We start from the raw sequence: 17146 nt of genomic DNA on the forward strand, positions 1-17146 counted from the left end.
GTCGTCTTCGTCTTTTTCTCGCGGGTTAACGTCGTTGCTGCCACTGTTGTTGTTGTTCCGCGGTTGCACGCGCACGGACAATGATCCCAGTGAAAGAGGATCGTTACGGAGATTGAGTGACGTTCAGTGTGCTGGACCGAGTTGATCCAAGTGGACACGACCGTTCGAGCCCGGTGATCGTGATTTCGACGATCGTCCGATGAATTCTGTGTCCTCTACGAAGGACGCGATTATCTAAATCGTTTTCCGAGGAGGAACCAGGAAAGAGTCTCGATGGAGCAAGAAATCGTTGGATTTTCCACGAATCGATGCGGATAGAGGAAGTTTCTCCTTGTCTTTCTGCTTTGGCTGACGAAGAAAACACGCGAGTAGACTATTTGCGCGAGGTGTGAACGAGGCTTTAGGCGAAACCAGTCACGGTCCGCGATTTCTGGCGTCGCGTCGTGGTACTTCTCCTTACCGCGGTGGCATCGTCCTGTTATCCTGGAAGGACAAGGACGCTTAGAACCTCCTCGCCGTTTAATACCGCGCAGGGAAGCGCGATCGCAGAGGAAAACGCGCGTGCTGGATGCCAGCGTGTATTCTGCATCGTCTCGTGCAGGTAAAACTCGTCGAGCGTGGCTCTCGCGCCTCTTCCCTTTTATTTTCGTACGAATCGCATGCGCCGCGCTCGGATAATTGCCGAGGAAGTTGCAAAAGCCGCATTGTGTTTTCAGTCCCTGTCGGTTGTCTCTCGTCGAGTGAGAAAATTTTCGACGTCGCGCGCAACCCTTTCTTAATCGCTAGAACACAATTAACGATGATAAGGTACAAAAGAGAAGAGTACAATAAATAGATAATAATCTTTCCTAAAACGATGCAATCGGGAACGAATAATCGACGAGATCGTCGTTATGTCCGAAGAAGAATTACGCGAGTTTCGTCGGCTCTTACGTGATCGGTTAAATCGTTTCTCTTACTCGGTGATTTCTCCAGGAGCGTTCGAACGATCGATATTATTGTCAACATCGAAGGTTCGCAACATTGTATCGACGATGTATATCGATCGTGTAGAGGGTCTTTTACGCGTGATAAAGTTAACAATAAGATAATGAAATAAAGTTAAAGAAGTATTATATAAATTATATATAACGATAATATTAGTCGTTTGAACGCTTCTTAACGCAAACACTTCCGTTCCGTGGCGAACTTTTTAATCGATATACGACTCTTGCGCAACAGTGTTACGAATCGGACAAAAAGCTCCAGGAAACTCGGCTACCTAAATCCACCTTGGCCAGATTACGTCACGCTTGAATTCCCTTTCTTGATCGCGGCTGTAACTCGACGGGGGTGGGGAGGGGTATTTAAATCGGGGAAAGGAATCTCTCGCATATTTGCATCTTATAAGCTGCTATACAGCCTATAGCCAACTATATAGGCAAACTAGTTATAGCACACTGATATTTATTAAACGACGAAAGGACGGTAAAGATAGCTTCAAAGACGGTTGAAGAGGAAAAACAAAAGTGAGAGAGAATGAGAGAGAGAGAGAGATTTGAAAGAAAAAGAGACTGACGATAAAACTGCGCAAAAGAAAGAGAACAAGGGGGAAAATTGAAAATCAATTTAGTTCGGTTTTTCGCATCGGTAAAGAGCACGTGGTGCTATCGAGATCCAAGAATACGCGTGTGCACGGGGCTATCGCATCGGATCCGATTTTGATAACTCGAGGCAAGGTGAACGCACTGACTTGTGACGCAGATGGAACGCGGAACCGAGGCAGGCGTTGCAGGAGACAAATGACCGTCTGCGAGGCCGCGAAACCGCCATTCGGACCAGCCTTCTCTCTCTTCAAAGCGCGCCTTTACGCGACCGATTTGTCGGACAAGGGCTTTTGCCGTGTGTGCGTCCGCCCTCCTTCCTTCTTAACCGTCTCTCTCTCTCTCCCTCTTTGCCCCTACCTCTCCTCTCCCTTCGCCCTTTCACCCCCTTATTTATCCTCCCTATCCCCCCGGCCTCTCCTCCTCTGGCAACCCTTTGATGCAAATGCTAATTCGCGATTACCGTTTTTGCTTCGTGCCAAATCGTGATTCACTCGATTTATAAATCATTCGCGACGGATTATACCGCGGGTAATGTATATCCCGCGGCGCGTATGCCTCTCTCGTGCATACACCGCGAGACTTTAAATCATAGCCTGGTGCCCCGTACTCGACCGTGATTTCGTCCTTTGCAAGACGCGCGTCGTTCCACCTCGTGAAAAAGCCGATTCTTCAAGTACGAGGGCAACTAAGCACGAGGCTCGAGGTAGTCGTAATTCCGATTCGCCCTGTCAATGAGATGTTTTTGGGCGTTGATTCGGTTGAGTGGGCACAGACGAGTGGACGACGAGTAGTCGAGTGATATGGATTGAGTTTTGCGTTTGAAAGCATCTTGGATAGCATCTTAGGACAATCGAACAGTCTTTCTTCTCTACTTGTTTCTAGAGAAAGTTACAACGAAAGAATTCGGTCGTAGGGAAGGAATCGAGTATTAAATTATTCGAGGCTCGAGGTACTTACGCGTTAATCCTTTTAAAGTCGGATGCTTTTGAGTCGTGAAGACATTTTTTCCTTCGAATTACGAACAGTAGAAACATGTTTGCTTGATGTTTCTACAAGATAAGAGGATATAACGCGTTAAAATTAGGACCAGTGAAAATACATTTATCGTCGAGTTAGTAACACGTTGCGGTACAATATCCTGGATATACGAAATAGAGCAGGAAAGATTTAAATGAAATACAAATGCAACGATACATCGATCGTACGACCAGCTTCGATCAGAAATTTCAGACACCTGGCCTGTTCTTTAACTCGGAAGAAGCATCTGACTCGTTATCTTATTTCCAAATATTTTTCACGCAATAATCTGATAATCACGCAATTATTTCTGCACGGATGAACGCAACTTTAACGCGATAGAAGCATTATGACCGTGCAAACTAAAAATACATTTCTATGCATAGATTTTCAACATTTTGTTTCTACATTTCCAACCAAGTTGTGCAAACCGATCTTACATGTAGCAAGAGCAAATACGCGTAAAATATCATTGCACTTCGACTAAGATTAACAGTCTCTTGATTTATCATTTAATAATTGCAAGCAGAAAGCGGCTGCGATTGAGCGATATACCGGTTGATATGTTAATTCAGCGATCGTTCGAAAATTCGTTTCCGATTAAAAACCGGTGAAACTAGAGAGCGGGTTAATCGTCTGGCTTGGATTTTTTACCGAATCCTATTCCCGCCACGGATGTAACATCTGTTCTAATCCACCATCTACCCGTGTACGTACGTACTTTCTTCGTTCGTGTTTATTAAAATCTTTCGACGAGGACTTTACGCGCGAATCGTTACGAAAATATTTGAGACTCACGAGCTGGCGTAACGAGCCACGGTTAAAGAGAAAAAGGGCGAAAGAGTGAGAAGGAACGAAGAAGCGAAGAGACATGAGAGCGAGAGAGAGGTAGCGCGGAAAGGTGAAGGGGAGGAAAGAGGAAGCGAGAGAGCAGGTAGAGAATCGCGAGGAGGAACGCACAGGTGAGAACGAGAGGACAAAGAAAACGAACTGGGAGGGGGTGAGGTGGTTGGGAAGGGGCTTGCGACCAAGAGGAAGGAGGGACGAGCCAGGAGGAAGTCAACGTCCGAAGATTACGGCAATGACATTCGCTTTTTCTCACTCTCCTCCTCGTGTTCCTCTCTGGACTCGCTGTCTTTTTTCCTTTCGCGATCTTTTCCTCCTTTCGAATCCACCGATCTTCTCTTCTCTCGTCGTTCACCTTTCTTTCTCCTCTTCTCTCTCTCTCTCTCTCTCTCTCTCTCTCTCACTCTCTTTTCTCCCTCTATCTTTCGCTGTTACAGCTGGCGAGAAACGTTTTGGAAAAGAATAAAAACGCTAATATATTCGGCTATCGACCATGGTCGGGTCAAACTTTACCGATCGATCAATAATCGAAAGATTATTCCGAGAGAAGCGCGACTTGCTCTTAGTTTCGTTGATACCACTTGCAACACGATTATCGATACCGTTCGATGAGCTTTGATCTCGTGGCGGAAGCATTCCTCCGCGTGTTCGTACGTAGCGACGACTCGTTTGTCCGCGAAAACCTTAGGAGATCGGGGAAATCGAGCAAGGTAGAACGAGATCGATCGCGCATGCTCGAACTTCCAGTTTATTTATACGTCTGGCCAGAGAGACGAATAACAGTTTCTTCTTTTGTTGATCGCGTTCGAAGTCGTGGTTTTCCCTTGGTTTCTGATTTTCGTTTCGTTTTGATTTGTCTTTTCAGCGATGGATCACGTGAAAAGCCAGGGGACCACAGACCCACTGAAAATCGGTGGAAAAGGCCGTGCTTGCGTTACCCGAAAAAAGTTTTCCCCCTAGATCGTTCCATTGTGCAACGTGGCAAATAAAGTGAAACTCAGAGAGAAACGAACAAAATATAAAGAAGGAAGAGAAAATACGCGGAGAGGAAGGAAGAAAAGGACGGAGAAAAAAATATATATACATATATAAACATAAGCGTAACACAAAGATAGAAAAAAAGTCAGGGAAAGAGAGAGAGAGAGAGAGAGAAGCAGAAGAGCGGAAAAGGAAAGCGAAAGCAGCGAATGATCTCTCGATCTCAACCAAAAAGGAAAGATAATGGGTTGAACCCTCGCATCGTTTTTATTTCGAAGCGGAAACCCGGGGAGAGAGAAAGAGAGAGAGAGAGAGGGAGAGAGCTAGAAGGGAAAATAACGATGTCGATGAAAACATGCCCTCGCACGAAGACGATACCGAGCGTCTTTTCAAACAATGCTGAACCCTGTCGAAGATCGCGATCCCACGGATTTTCGCAGCCCTCGGGCAACCAGATAGCTAACGAGAAAGGTCTTCTCTTCCTGTTGTGACACGGTGCCAGTGAAGTGCGGATTTTTTTCCCCGTTTGTTCGTGCAACCGCTGCCAGGTGCTTCGTAGTTGTTTGCTTTCGCGTTGACACGGGAAAAAGGATCGTTAAAAAAAGAAACGGAAAGAAAGAAAAAAAAAAGAAACAAAGGAAAAGAAATTGAATCTTGCGCGATCAACAACCTTCTATGAATCCAAACACACACATTTCGTGATCCACAGTTCTTCGACTTCGTTCATTTAACATTTTCATCTCGAACGAACCACGTCTTTCATTTTTCTCATATTTTCTTTCAGTCTCGCGTTTGTTCCGGTTTTAACCAGCCGCGAGTACCATCATCGATCGTCTGCTCGAGTAAAGAGTAAAGAGCAGAGAGTAGCCTGTTGCTCGGCTAGTGGCAAACAACGCGCTGGGATAGACGCAAAGAAGATACATGTACGTTGTATATAATAAATCCATTAAAGTTTCTCCTGGAGCATATCAAGACGTAAAGTCGTTGAATCGGTGAAATTCGTGACGAGTCGGATTGAACTCGCCGATAAGGATCGGGAGAAAATAGAAACGTGTCACGGCGAGCGTAATAAAGCATCCGCGCGTAATCGTATCAGATTGAATAATAGGCTGCTCAAGGCTACCGAAAAGCATTGCCCCCGGCCGCCAGTGTCTGGAGAATAACGAGAATCGTATGAACGGGAGCAACGCATAATGTGTTCGAAGGCGCTTTGAAGGAGAGAGATTAACAGATAAAACGCGCTCTCTGGCCAAGCCGTGGACGTGCCAAAATTGTTCGTCAGTTGCCTGCGGACAGCTTCATTGAGAATCTGCCTGAGGAGTAACGGCCAGTGACCTCGGTTCAACCGCTCTCGAGAGCTCCGTTCGAGAGGAATGCTTTCTCGAAACCGTAGCATCGCGAAACCTGACGATCTTCTTGCGAAAACGTCGTCCTTTTCGCCCTCTTCGTCTTTTTCGTCGTCTTCTTCGTCTTCCTCGTCATCTCCGTGCCTGTCGTCGACGTTCCATCGTTGGTGAATCGGTCCGCGAGAAAACGAGATGTGCTCGACGATCGTTCGCGCGTAAAGTTTCCAGGTAGCACGCTGTTTGGAGGAAAGCCTAGCGAGTGGATCGGGAAAAGTTGGACCGACGCTGCATTTGACGAGGATCAAGGAATTCGTAGAAACGCGGAGTGCCTCGTTCAGGTACTTTTCGCTTTTTTCGTTCTTTCTTTTTTCTTTTTTTTTTTTCTTATTGCGTGTGCTCAAGGGATTGATCGAAAGGATATCACGGGGATAAAGAGCATAGATGTGTGTCGTTTCGCGCACTATTCGTTCCGCTGGTGATACACCAGTGAATATCCGGTGGGCACGCGATTCGCGAACCTCCTAAAGACTGTTTCGTTGCTGTGTTCCGTTTCTTCGTCGTGCGACGACTTGGAGTTCTGAACGCAGGATATATGTTTATAAATCAGCAGTGACACCTCCTCCGATTCGTTAAACGAGAAACATCTTCGTACGAGGATCGGTTCTTCGTCGATCTTAAGAACGGCGCTCTCGCGTCTAATCCTTGATCGAGAATAATATTTCATAGCGATAGCGTGATACAGTGGTTACGTACTTGAGCGTACGAAGAAGGAAGAGGCAAAGAATAATTACAGAGACATATAGCAAGCATAAAGAAAAAAGGGTCTCCTATAAATCTCGACATAGAAAAGTGATGAACACCGAGCCGGACGCGAATCGAGTCACGTAGTCGAGTACGCGAATGGTGACCGCAGTTGGTACCGAGGTGCGCGATCACCGACGTCATTATCACCATTACCTCTTCGTACAATGGACGTTTTCAAAATCGATCAGTCGCTGAGCGCGGGTCTGGGTAGCGCCCCGGCGCCAGACACCCTTACACCGGAAGTGTCGTTCGACGCTGGTAGTGAATTCAATCTGAGCTTCTTCGACGGACCGGAGGAGAACAGCACCCAAGGCTTCAGCGATCCCGGTTCCGTTGGTAGCGCCAGCGCATCGCCTCCGCCTGGAACACCAGCCAGCATCCCTGTAAATCCTCCGAACGCCGCCCTACCGATTGTCCAAGTGCCCCCTGGCATCGTCATTAAGCAAGGTTTGTTTCATTTTCCTTTTTTTTTTCTTTTTTTCCCATCTCAATTTTCTGTTTGCTTTTCTGTCGTGTTTTATTTCCTCGGACGTTTCGTAATCTTTTAAATCCATTTCTGTTACCCCTGTCATTCGATTGGTACTAGGTTTTAACACGTTAGCGACTCACGAAGGTATTTAAATATTCAGCGTAGACGATTTTTATGTATATGTCGTACGTGTTGGAGAAAATATTTTGCAATTTCATTGGCACCGATGTACGATAGACGTATTTACTCTAAACTTATATTTAGTAAAAAATTAGTATATACCGTATAAGCAGCGATCTTGAGCGTATAGTAAGCGTTAGAAATGGACGCACTAAATTTTAAGGCTTATCTACTGAACAATTGCTTGTTTTATGATCTCTGTGAAATACGTAGCTATTTAGCCATCGACTATGCTGCAGTTTCTATGTACATTTTTAAATTTCAAATTTCCAAACGTAACCGATGATCGTCGAGCGTTGTTACGATGTTGATAAAACTGCAAAATATTTCATACAGTACACGCGATATATTCGTAAAAGGTTTCTGCAAATGTTCAGATGTTTCCGCGAACAACCGTATATAGCCGTTTCGTTATTTCGTACGGCGATCGCGATACAATCGGCAAGAAGGTGTGTGATTCTATGTGTTTAAATAAATCGAGAAACATTGTACGAAAAGATTTAATCGTACAATTGTTTTTGACTTATCCTTTTCACGTACAATCACCTCCTAGTCGAAGTACGAACTATAAAAATAGAATGAATTTACGTTACGATATTGTTATCCGGTGATATTTTATGGTATGCCGTTGAAAGGAGAAGCATTGTTTAAAGTTTAAGCGATGATGTTTTGCAAGACGCGTGCCTTTGTTACGGTTTCTCGCACGGTTTAGTAACGCCGCGTGGATATGGGCGTTATGAAAGCGAGCGGAGGAAAAAATTGGCGCGTCGCTCGCGTACCTGGCATTTCATTACGCGATGATGAAAGTTGTAATTGATTGATTCAATTTTACGGTCCATGATCGTACAGGTAAAAAAACTGACCAACTTATACGCTGTTGCTTCAAAGCGATTTAGACGTTACTTTTTTACAGGCTATTTCAGTGTATTGTTGTTCAGCAGATGATTTATATCGCTCTATATCCATAGAAGATCGCTAATGTCCGTATCGTATTTATGTGTTCATTTCCATTGAATTTATGACACTTGCGTCTGAAATTACTTGAAACGTCTTGAAATATTTTACTTGGTTGGTCTCGACCGCGATCTCTCAATCTTAAACGAGGATCTGGAGAATATTTAAGGACACGCGAGGGAAATTGGTTTTATCTATCTTGAATTCCTACTCATTGTCGATAATATGTAAGTCTCACAGATCAAACACTTATCTCATTGACGATTAAAGTTGGATCCAAAGTCTTGTAATTTAAACATTTGGCCCAGTAGCAAAGAGAACACGCCAGGTTCGTTCGAAACTCTCCCAAACGAAGAAGCCTCGAGACCGACATTGATATCTCTTGGCCCTCACGAAACTTTCAATTGTTTTAATAATACCGTTGCTTATTTTACAATTCTGATTCGCCATGTTTATCTGTCGCTTCCATCGTTCCCTCTTCTTAGATGGTTCTGTAAAGGTTACGATACAAATTGGAAAGGTCGCCGAGTGGTTTGCAATACTCGCGATTCGTTTCGAGGCGAGCACAATGCTATCAGGCTACAATATAAATCCACGAAGCTCTGGTTGGCTACCACCGTCCTACCGATTTCTCTTTCAATTGAGTTTTCTTCGAGCGTTCCCATTGTCTGAAGGAAATATCGGATCGAAAACTGGTTTCGTACGATCCTCCTTGTGAATCCAGCCCAACCCCCGTCTCTCCTTTTCTCTTTCTCTCTTTGCCGCTCTCTATTTGCAAAGAGAACGGGGGCTGACATTTCACTCGCGAATCAACAGTGCACGGTAGAGAGATACACGTTTTCTTCTTACAATTAGGGTCTCGTGTAATGCAGATTCGTTGCCCTTTTGCCGCGAACATCTTCGCTTGGGAAAATACGAAAATCGTACCGATCAGCGTCGTCGTGGCGAAAGGGGCAGAAGAGAAAGCTGGGCCGACTGTTTGATTGTATCTAACATTTTTTAGGAAAAAATTTATTAGAATCAGAGAAAGACGATTGTTGTTTTCTTAGAGTTATTTTATTTTAGATATAATCGTAAATATCGAACGATGTGGATAATATTTGGAAATATTTGTACTTCGAAACGTACGTATCTCGTTGGTTTGATATAAGATCGTCGATTTTAAAGTGTCTGTAAAAATTGGCTTTATAACCGAGCTAAGCATTTACTAGGACAAAAGCGTTGTAATTACCTAATAAACTTATATTTAGAACGAATAGATTGAAAGCGGAGAGAACTTGTTACAAAAGCGATATAAAATATTCCGAGAAAATAATACGTTTGTCTGGTCGTTTGCAAACGATTCAAATTTCTTGCGCGTCATCCGACATATAACCGACCGAGGACAAGCTGCGTAAAGTTTCAAACAACCTGAGACGTGACACTTTGAAGGAATAATACGAGTTACATGCATCTACCCTTATGTGACAATTAAAAGTTGAGACATCGCGACAACAAGATCAGCATTAGAACAATTTAGGGATATGCATTATCGAATGAAACATTATATACGTTCAAATGTTAATTACGCTAATGTTTAGCTAATACTGGACCGTGGTTTGATTTTTATAATGCGATCAATTTTTAGATATATTTCTCGTGCACCGTAAGTACTCTAATCATCCAACCCCATTGTGTTTATGCAAGTGGAAACTTTTATAAACACAGCTAGAGAAACGAAATCCAAGCATAGTTTCCAATATTAACGAGATTAAGATACTTCAAATGTTTTACGTGCGTCTGTATGTTATACTTATCTTTTAATCCTTCATAAATCCATAGAAACCCGCAGTCTAACGATAATGTTATGAACTTTGCTACAGCGCGTCCCAAAATATCGAAAACTACTATCAGAAGCTATGAAAATTCTCAAGAGAAGAGATACTATATCCAGTGTCTAATACGATCAGACCGCGATTCTTTCAACATCACTAGGTAACTACCTTTTCGTTAAGCATGAGAAGCGTCGAGAGATGTCGAGGACCACGGTGGAAGTCGCCATTTAAATTATACATTCGTCTAAAAGGACTGCGGCGTCGATTTGATACGATGGTTCCCGAAAATCCAACTTTGAATTTCAATCTCGATGCGGTCAAGGTTTGTCACGACTGAATCTATTTAGAACAGTTCCCTGAAGGGAGATGCGTTAGTACGCGACGAATCGTCGCGAGGAATTTCCTTTTTCCTCGATGCTTCTACGCTCGTGTCATTCGCTGTCGATAACTTTCTTGATGCTCAAGGAACAGACTCCTGAATATTTCTCGACCTGTCATCCCGCTAGGGTCCAAGGGAATTCTCGTGAAAGCACGATGACGCATTTTACCTTTGCGCACGTCCATCCGCATAATTCGCCCGCTCCGCTGTCGTTCACGCAATTTTTTCTCGCTCAAACTTTGCAAGAAGGTTCACCAGGTACTTTAAAAACAACGAACTTTCGTCGAGGATCGACAGTTCGCTTAATCATCCCGCGGTACTCTTTTTAAATCGTTGCGAACTGCTCGCGAGAACGAAAGCAGCATCTTGGGTTTTGTTAAAAGTCAAACGAAGCTTGGCACCTGAGGGTTTGGTGGTATTCGAAGGGAAGTAGAATAGAACGGATGATATTAATGTTCGTCTGTTTGATAGATCTCTTTTCCTGCCTGTTTATTTGATGGAGTGATTGAGTTTTATTGACTGATGGTGAATTATGAGGCAGAAAAGTTTTCTTCGCTCTGTGTACGATATTTTGCGTGGCTATCTATCGATCATTGTATTGCGAGGTAATTGTAGAATCGATGTAAAGAAAATGGGAATGGAGCGACGTAAATTTTGACATATAAGAAATTGTTATCTATCGTCGTAAATTAAATTACTCTGTGAATAGTTGTACATTTATAACATAAAGATGCAAAATTGCACATTATACGGGTAATATGCAAAAATATATAAAATATCAAGAGTATGCTACCCTTCGTGAATAAAACAAATCCTTTTGTCTTGTTTCGAAACAAACGTTGTTTTACTTGCGTTTCTAATAATATTTACACAAACATCCTCGATCTACTAACAATTTCGTACATCTCTGCGAAGATTCACTATCATTCGGTTGTTGCTCTTAAATAAATTGTGTTTATAAGAAATAACATGTAGCAAGTCATATCGATTTAAGGTTGCTAAATAAATTCTTATGGATAAATCACCTGCGCTAAAATAGAAAGAAAAGAATTTTCCTGCCTGGAAGAAACATAAGAATACAAAGTTATATAAAAAACGTAGATGGGTCAGTAACCTATGATAGAGCGGAGTTTTATTATTAGTTACACCTAGCTTCGATATATATATCTTTTCTATTTTTATGTTATTGCGCAATGCTTGTATCATCGCGTTCTAAAAAATTCGTTTCACCAGGACTCGATTCCTCCAGGTTCGACAGCGATAATCGATTCGAAATCGACATGTATTCACGACGATCTGACGAATGGAGAGGCGATGCTCGGACCGTCGATGACCGTTCGCAGTCATTGGCGTCCTGTTCATGTCACGTAAATCGTCTTCCTGGAACGAAGGCCACGAGAAAGTTCGTGCCGCTGGTTCAGTGCCACGGTCACGCTACGTGCGTGGCATCGACTCCGACGAAAGTAAACTAAATCCAAAGGATTACGCAACACCGTTTTAGCAGTCTCTCGATGTGTTTCTTTGACCGCCTTCTTTCTCATTTCATCTTTTCATTCCTCTTCCTTTTTTCATCTTTTTATCATTTATTTTTAACTGCTTAATAAATTCTTGTGGACTAGATAGAACCTTCTTGTTAAGCCCAAGGATCTTCACGATGGAGACATTTGCGCGTAAATTACTGTTATACGATATTTCTTGGAAATTTAAGTAAGTTGATGATAATCAGAATGAGTCGAGTTTATGTTAATTAATTAAGGAACTGTACATGTGTTGATAGGTGAGATTAAATTTGGAAATTCTGCGACAATAATTGTGTTAAAAATGTAAAACATATAAATATTAAGGAGACGTTCTTCTCTGTTCAAAATTTTTCCCAATCTTTTCCTATGTTTTCTTTCACAATCGCCTTTAAAATTCATATGTGTCGATGAATTTAATTTATTTCGACGAGAGAAAGCGATCTTTGATCGAAATGATACACTCTTAAATCCATATACCGTAACAATGTAACAGTTCCAAGCTTACATAATTACAGAACATTTTGGACAAATCATCATCAAAAAAACATCTCTTGGGAGACAAAGTTTAAAAGCTGTCAGATATCTGAAAAAAATTGCATTTTTTATTTCACTCGCTTGATCGTTCAAAACGTCGAACTCTCATACAAATGACCGGCTACTCAGAAGGATCTCTTCAACGTGGTCATTGGTTTTGAATAATTGCCGGATACTTCCGAGTGTAATATAAGCACGACAGAGTCGTGTGTCGAGTTAACGTGCTTTATTAATATTCATGCAACCAGATACTCGTTTCTTGTCTTCGTATGGCGTTCACCTTTTCGATACGTTTCCGGATTTTTTACACGCCCGTATACTCGTCGTTTATCCTTTGATATAATCCAGTTTTCCTGCAGAAAAAGTGACAGAATCTCGTTAAAATTTATGGTTGCCATAAGAATTCGAAACGATCGCACACATGTTGTTTCGTGGCGAACCGTGTTTTTCTAAAGCTATATTTTGCTTGTCAAGAAGGAAAAGGGCGACGAAAGCTGACTCGCGTACTCGCTTTTAATCGAGTCAGTCTGGAACTACCACTATGCTAGTTTCTGTGTCTAAAAATAATTTCCGCGGGACTAATTTGTTCGTCTCGTACGAATTGAACTTTCTATCCGCATTCGACAGGTTATCGCATCATTTCCTTGCCCTGAAGCCTTATAGCTACCAGTTTTTGACACTTACGTAGTTTCACGTGTTTACATAATTCTGTGATTTTTATCCATTCGTTTCTACTGGCCAATTGGTATTGGACTCTATGGTTAGTTAACATCAGTGACAATTACATAAAATATGCTTTTAATTATCTACGTTAAAGGAATAAACACTCGTAATCGCCGTCCCGATTTTTAACTTATTGAATATATGAGACATGTTATAAGTTATAGCTAACTGTAATATGTTTTTAGCTTCTTATATTATTTGTATGCTATATAAATTTTCTATACCTATTGACTTATTACGATATCGTATTAAATTTATTGGATACAGTTATATATTACGCTGTAACATTAAGTATTTATAATTACAGATAGTTGCACATAGTTTAGTTAGCAAATTTTCTGACTAAACGAAGGAAAATAACGTCATAATTACGAAAACTTCATAATTAGCCAAAGGAAAAAGGAAAACGAAGAAACGAATCAAAGTTGTTTCCGCAAAAGTTAGAAATAGCTTAACCTGATTGGCGCCAGTCACGTAAGGGGCGCCAAATGCGCGGTGTATACCACGATTAGGTACGTACCTGGCGCAGATACGAGGAGAGGAGCCGGGGTAGAACGCGCGGATATTAACGCGAGGAAATATTCTGTGCACCGGCAAAAAGTGACGCGGTATTCCATTATCCTCGTCGGCACGATGCAAAACCGGTCGAAATGATTGGATTTTTATCTTCCATCTTGCTCGTTGCCCCGTTCCCCGTCTCTGTTCGTAGCGCGTATCGCGCGCAAGTTACCGCGTTTCTTCGTTTCTTTCTGGCGTGTTACGAGTAACGAGGAACGCCGCGCCGCCGCGACCGAGTGAGAAAGACAAGGACGAAAGACGCGCGCGCACACGAGCGCGAATCGCGCGTGGAGACGCATGTGCGTACGCGAATGTGTGCGCTGTTACCGTGTGACTCATCCAGGTACATTGCACCCGGTACGTGTCCGGTACAAGCTCGAGTCGGTACGCTCAACGAGCGTCCGCGTCCAATATTTTCCGATTTTTCGATCGACTCAATGTCATTTTGATTTGTCCCGCCCGATGATTCGATATTTCAAAGTGAAGCGTGCTTTAAAAGTGAATTTATCTTGGGCTTTGGGAATTGCACAGGCGAAGAACAGGCGGTGCGGCTGTTGAGAAAACTGAGAAGTATAACTTATCAGAAGTACCTATAAGAGCTCGTCGGGTACGCGAATTTAATTGTTTTATGCCAGTTGGCTCGTGATTAACGACGATTACTATCATCGACCAGCCGAGGGAGATGCTCTGGAGGCGGTTTGTACTTACGAGGTTACGATCGTAGCCGATGTCTCGCGAACAGCACGCAGTTTGACCACGTACGGATATAAAGCGTAACGTGTCGTTACGTTAGCACGAAACCGATACTCGCCGACGGACATTCGTTAGAAGAGCGTTTAACCCAATCGCTTCCTACCGGCCTTGCCATTTCCTCCGAACATGTGCGTGCGACCAGAGAAAACGAAAACATCGAGAGTGGTGTGGTCTTGACTCGGAACGGTGCGCTGGGAATCGCGTGTGAATTATTAAAAGTCGCCGAGACGTGTGGTAAATACATACTTCTCGATCCGTCTTTCTCCGCCCTTCCTTCGACTTTTCAGAGCTCCTTGACAGTGTCTTGTTCGTACCATCGGTTAGTCTCTTTCGCTCGTTCCCTTTCGTCTTCCGTGCTGTGCGTCTCCGTTTTTGTCTCTCTCCATCGTGCCAATGCCAGTTCGCGTCTCCCTCTCCGTTTCTCCTTCTCTTTCCGACGTTCTCGCGCGAATCCTCGTCGTTCTCCGTTGCACCTCAAGAGCAATGAACTCTCGGTAGGGTATATCATCAGTGAAGTGATGCTACCAGTGCGCGTGTGCGCGAATGTATGCGTGCGCGCGCACGCGAGACCGTGCGTGTGTAGCAGCACACAACACGGTCGAGTCGCGCGTTTCTATCGCACCTTTTCTCTTCCTTTCTTTTTCCCTGCATATACATACGCGTCGAATAAAATGAAATCACGGCGTATAGGATACGCGGTGCACCGAAACATCGGTGCACGCGCAGCTACGACCAGAGACAGCCACGTGTAGAATGCATACATCGACCCTAACCGCGATACATCTCCAATCCCCTGCTTTCTTTCTTTCTCTCTCTTTCTCTCTCTCTCTCTCTCTCTCCCTCTCTCTTGTCCCTCTCTTTCCTTTTGCATTATAAAACGATTGACCTTCCGGATACGTTTTAACGAGGTATCACGCGCGGTGATAATGGCCGGACAGAGAGTTTCGCGGCTCGTAATTGAAAAAGAAATTTTATTCCTTGCTTCGGTATTATGCCGCACGGCAATCTAGTCGCTCGCGACTCGCTCTCAAGTCGTCAGCCAGGAAACTAACAATCCATTTGCTATTCGGTGCTTTGTCTAGCGCTGCGTGCAGCACACTCTTCTTCGCAATACGTTAAGGAAACTCTGATGTATTGCTATTCGAGTAAATCAATTTAGTTAAATAGAGTATTGCGGTTTGGCATTGAGGTAAGGAAAAATTGTGTTACGTAAACTTAAAGTAATTGGTTTCTCAACTAAACAGGAGAGAAAATGTTGCATAATTTCAAGGGTCATTAAAGATTTATTTGATACCTGTTTTTAGTTGTTCTTTTCTTAATTCGGCCGATAATTAAATGATATGTTAATCGGTAGTTTGTAGCGGAGTAACTAGGGATAAGATTTTTTGCAGTGTAGAAGACTTAGCTAATGGCAATGCTAATGACGGTAGAGGTAGAAGAGACCTTTTTAGAAGGAGAAAGAGAGTCGTGTTAGCGTTGGCAGTGCAACGCCATTGAACTGCCTACTATGTAGGTATACAGTATACAGTACCAAGTGGTCATGCAACGGTAAAATTAAGGGAAATTGATTAAGATCGGCTGTTCCGTGTGTATCTGATCGAACTTGTACACCCTGACTTCCTGGTGCAGGAGCAGTGCCTCGTGATTAATGCGAATTCTTTGATGTTAAAAACGTATAAGCATATGTAACAAAGTTAAATTTTTTTACAAATTTTTGATTTATTTATTTACTTCTGAAAAAGAACAATTCAATACGGTTATCTTCTTAAATAAAATACTTTGATGCTAAAATATTTTCTCCATCGAATATCGAAGTTTCACTCTTAAAATACATTTTTGCTGATACCTATAATTTTCAAGTCGCTGACCAATTCGATATTCTTTACTCGAATTGTCTTTGCGTATACAACAATTCGTGTCATTTACCGGCACCCAAAGACCTAATATTTAAACGCGACAGAACTGTCTATTTGTGTAGACTGTAGACTGTAGACTGTAGACTGTAGACCGTGGAGTGTAGAGTGTAGAGTGTAGAGTGTAGACTATAGACTGTTACATTCCCTCATGAGTATGGCGATTCTTCCCGCAATGGGGTCGTTATTCACGAGATAAAAGGCACGGTAAAATGGTGGTTACCGCGAAGCGATTTCGTTGCATCAACGAAACTCGTTCGGCGCACAAATAAGCGCGCCGTAATCGCACGTGCATTTCAGGCACTGTGTACGTTACATCACACATATTACGTGTCGTGTACCGTCACACGCATACGTCGTATGCATACGCGTTCCTTGACGCGTTAAACGCACACGAAGAGTGATTATTTCCTTTCTTGCTGACCCGCTGTAGTCCTCCCTGTTGTACACTTGTTTTTTTGCACGTACTTGCACACCCTGTCTCGTACACACATGCGTATAACACGTATACAGGTGTGCACGTACGTATTTGAGTAAACTTGGAGTACACATTTCCCTGTACGCGTATCGAGCTACAGTATATGTACATCGAACGAATATACAAGAAATGAGAAAGATAAATGTACGTGCATAGGTCCACCGTGAGCGAATGCTAATAATATTCACTTCCTGTAACTCAGTTATATTAAATCACTGCAACCGCCTCTCCTGCTTTTCTGCGTTATTACCGTTTTCCTCCATGCATTACCATTACCTCCTACTGGCAGTGCGC

The 17146-nt window shown here is 42.9% G+C and overlaps 1 protein-coding gene and 1 long non-coding RNA gene across 2 annotated transcripts in view; one reads left to right on the forward strand and one right to left on the reverse strand.

The window, feature by feature from the left end:
* Positions 1–17146, forward strand: part of LOC105680235 (ecdysone-induced protein 78C-like) — a gene marked incomplete at its 3' end in the record, with an annotated part of 111550 nt that overhangs the window by 14577 nt on the left and 79827 nt on the right. The window lies entirely within an intron of this gene.
* LOC112212084 lies at positions 12344–17140 on the reverse strand. Its single transcript, XR_002945870.2, has 2 exons — positions 14708–17140; positions 12344–12780 (listed from the first exon to the last, which is right to left on the reverse strand). It is a non-coding gene; the product is annotated as an uncharacterized LOC112212084 (long non-coding RNA).

Source organism: Bombus impatiens, unplaced genomic scaffold (genome assembly GCF_000188095.3).
Source record: "Bombus impatiens unplaced genomic scaffold, BIMP_2.2 scf_0106, whole genome shotgun sequence".
Lineage (NCBI taxonomy): Eukaryota > Metazoa > Arthropoda > Insecta > Hymenoptera > Apidae > Bombus > Bombus impatiens.